A 3,601-nucleotide genomic window follows, 5' to 3' on the forward strand; every position below is an offset into this window, starting at 1 on the left:
GAGAGAGAGAGAGAGAGAGAGAGAGAGAATAAAACATGGGCTGTGCTGTCATCTTTATCCTTTAGAAATCTAACAAAAAATTCCTTTGCTAAATTATGGGTGCTTTCCATTTAATAACATATTATTCTGTCTTTCTTGATATTCCAATGAATAACAAAGATAAAACAACGTTTGTATCACCATGGAAAGCACTCTGTGTTTGATTTTTTTTTAATAAAAATATAATAATTTTTCTGCACTTAGATTGGTACATATCGACATATCTTTGTGAGAAATATGATATTACATTTTTATAACACTGCATTATGACAGCTTTTATTTAATAATATTCAGAAAAATAATCCAAAACATGACTTAGATTGAATAACTATTGAAAAAGCATTTTAAAAACCTCGTAAAAGTATATTTTCTAGAGTCTCCAAAAGATAAACTTTTCTGGTTAGCGCAACGATTTTTCTTGGCGCTCAAATAATGGATCCAGTATTTTTTCATGTTGCGAAAGTTTACAATACGTTAACAGTCCATGCCGGCAGGTATAACCGGCGCTTAATTAAGGCCGGATTGATCAATTTGTCATCATGTACAGAAATTTTGTATTATGACAGGCCTGGAAGGTTTATGCGATTTAGCATGAAGAAATCACTGGTGACAGACGCGGCAGCTTTTGTTTCGTTTTTGCAAAGCGCATCTCTTAAATCGAAATAACCGTATCTCTGAAGTTGGCATGAATGAAAGGATGTTTTTGCTTTATGCTATTTTTATACCGAAAATAAAATTAATTTATACAGTAATATAATATTGAAGAATTAAAAATAATAAGCTTCTTAACAATTCAAGATATTTTTCAAAAATACGGCCTGAGGTTCAACCAATCATTACCCGACTCTCATTGCATAGAACGTAGAAGTGGGAACGACATATGAATTTGAAAGATCTATAGAGTCTCGTTTTTTGAAAGCTTTTTAGTTCATTAAAAAATTTTGGTAAATGTTTAGTTTACAGTCACATAAGGGACTCTCAACTCTGATGACCTTGATATTGACATATGTTGTCAAAGTCATGACCTTAAGTAACTTTGAGGCACGTCTAACAGGTTTTAGCAGGGTTGAAAAAAGTTACTTTTTAAAAGTAACGCATTACCATTATCGTTATTTGCGATAAAAAGTAACTCGTTACCGTTGCTCATTACCGATTCTAAAAAGTAACGATACAAAATCGTTACTTTTCGTTACTTTTTTTCTAATTATGCAAAAGACGAGTCTACTCACCGATTTTGATGAAATGAGAATGATTCGACGCGCGTTTGCACAAAATGAATGAATCTGGCAGAAAAATAAGTGTCGCTCTGCCCGGCGAAGTGAGATATTAATAGTTAAAGTTGATGACTATTGAGGTAAAATTTCGTGGAAAAATGCATCGAATGATCCTAGTTTCATCAAAATTAATTAATAAGCCTGTTTTCTGCATAATTACACTTTTTTTTAATGTTAAAACGGGCTTTTAAGATAAAATGCTAAGATAGAATATAAATTAAATATAAGATATATTTAGAAAGATATTTATCTTTGAACATTTTTATCTTTTAATATTTTACATATTTATGTTTAATTCTACGGTATTTTATTATATAATAGATATTTTAATTTTTAGTGTTCTTATGCTAAAGCGAGAATAGTGAATGAAACAAAAAATAGGCAAAAAGTTTTTCGTTTATTTAATACCTATAATCTTATTGTCCGTGACGGCTACGGTCTATAAAAAAATAACGATAAAAGAGTAACAGAGTTAATTTCGTTATTTGTTACTAAAGAAAATGTAACGTCGTTACTTTTTCGTTATTAATAAAAAAAAAGTAACAGCGTTACCAAATCGTTACCAAAAAAAAAAAAAACGAAAATGTAACGACGTTACAAGTAACGCGTTAGTTCCCAACCCTGGGTTTTTTAGTTGGTGCTCGTTACTTGTTAAAAACTTATTAATAAAAAGTTCACTATGCTTTACGGGGCGAAATGAGGTCTGTAATTGTACTGTTTCAGATAGATTTTTTAATTCCACGCAAAATGAGATCCACCCCACCTCCCCTTCTACCTCAGAATGTAAATACAACCTTCCACGTCAAACGAGGTTTATTTTTATTTCTAAACACGTATACCTATATATGTAGTAACTTTTTTATTAAATCTTTAGACTGCCGGGAAGGCCACTTTTGTGGCTTTTGAGTGTGGTTTAAAATACCATCATTTTTGATGGTATTTTTAATACTAATATTGTATTAAATATAATTATTGTATGCATGTTGCTCAAAATATATAAAAATATATAAGTATTGAAAAATATACAAAAAATTAAAATATAAAAAAATATTAAAATTATAAAACAAAAAAAGTAAAAAAATACAAAAAATAAATTTTAAAAACCAAACAAAAAATAAAAGTCAAAAAGGAACTACAAATTTTCTACATCCATGTCGTTAGCTCTGGATAATGTTAAAGGAAAGTTCTGAGTCTATACGTTTTTATATTCATTTATGTTGTCAATATTGCGCTTAGGGCTCGAAATTTTATAAATCTATACTCAGAATTGAAATCAACGATAGCAAAAACCTCCAAAATACACTATTTTTTAGAAAAACAATATACAGGGTGTCCCGACCTTTTTTGCCAATCATTATTGTGTAGATAGAGCGGACTAAACTGAGTCGAAAAGTCCTTTACCATTTTGCAATTTTCGTAATAGTTAACAAGATATTAATTACTAAAAATTGCAAAATATTGGTCTTGAATAATTTTTTACTCAAATACTATCAACTTTACAGAAAAACTGCAAGAGACAAAAATTATTTATTTTCTTCTCATAAAGTTCTGAGAATTTTTTCATAATTTTTGAATACCGTATTTTCTCATGTTGGTAAAAATAAGAAAATGCATACTAAAAAGTTGATAAAAAATTCTCAGAACTTTATGAGAAGAAAATAAATAATTTTTGTATATACAGGGTGTTCAGCGTAACGGTCTGCACGATTTTTTAGACACTTCCGACAATTAAAAAAAAGGATTGAAAAGTGATTATCTATTTATTTCATGCGGGCTACAACATGGGATAAAAAAATTAAAAAAATTTTTTTTTATAAAAAATGTCAAGATTATCTTGAATTTTTTAAATAGCACCATACAATTTTTTTCCGTAATATTGTAGGGATCTTCAAAACGAATTCAACACACTATCGAGATTGTAACTTTCATTGATATTTTATTGATTTTATTACATAATATTTATCACAAATACTCATTAATAAAGGAATACTTATGTGAACTTATTAACTTATGTGAACAAATTTTATTGATTTTATTGATATTTAACTTTTAGAGGGCCAGACTGGACACTATAGTGGCCAGCAGAAAACTCGTTGACTCCTCGTTCCGGCCATCGGGCTGGTCCATATGTACTTATAACACGATTTCCAAAGATAATTTTGAATAAAAATAGTATAATAGCTGCTACGCATACTAATTTATTAAAAAAGAGCAGAACTTTGTGTTGCAGAAAGAGGCAAGCAATTTGAACATTTGCTTGCATAAGTTACAGTTTTTCTTCATTAATT

General features: G+C 29.2%; 1 protein-coding gene across 1 annotated transcript in view; it reads right to left on the reverse strand.

The window, feature by feature from the left end:
- LOC108770273 (uncharacterized) overlaps window positions 1-659 on the reverse strand; it is a 1,170-nt gene extending 511 nt beyond the window's left edge. The window contains exon 1 of the mRNA XM_018521768.1: window positions 392-659. The gene's annotated coding sequence lies outside the window, so the exon portion shown is untranslated. The remainder of the gene's footprint in view (window positions 1-391) is intronic.
- Window positions 660-3,601: the final 2,942 nt, after the last annotated feature.

This window comes from Trachymyrmex cornetzi, unplaced genomic scaffold, assembly GCF_001594075.2.
Source record: "Trachymyrmex cornetzi isolate Tcor2-1 unplaced genomic scaffold, Tcor1.1 scaffold991, whole genome shotgun sequence".
NCBI classification, from domain to species: Eukaryota; Metazoa; Arthropoda; class Insecta; order Hymenoptera; family Formicidae; genus Trachymyrmex; species Trachymyrmex cornetzi.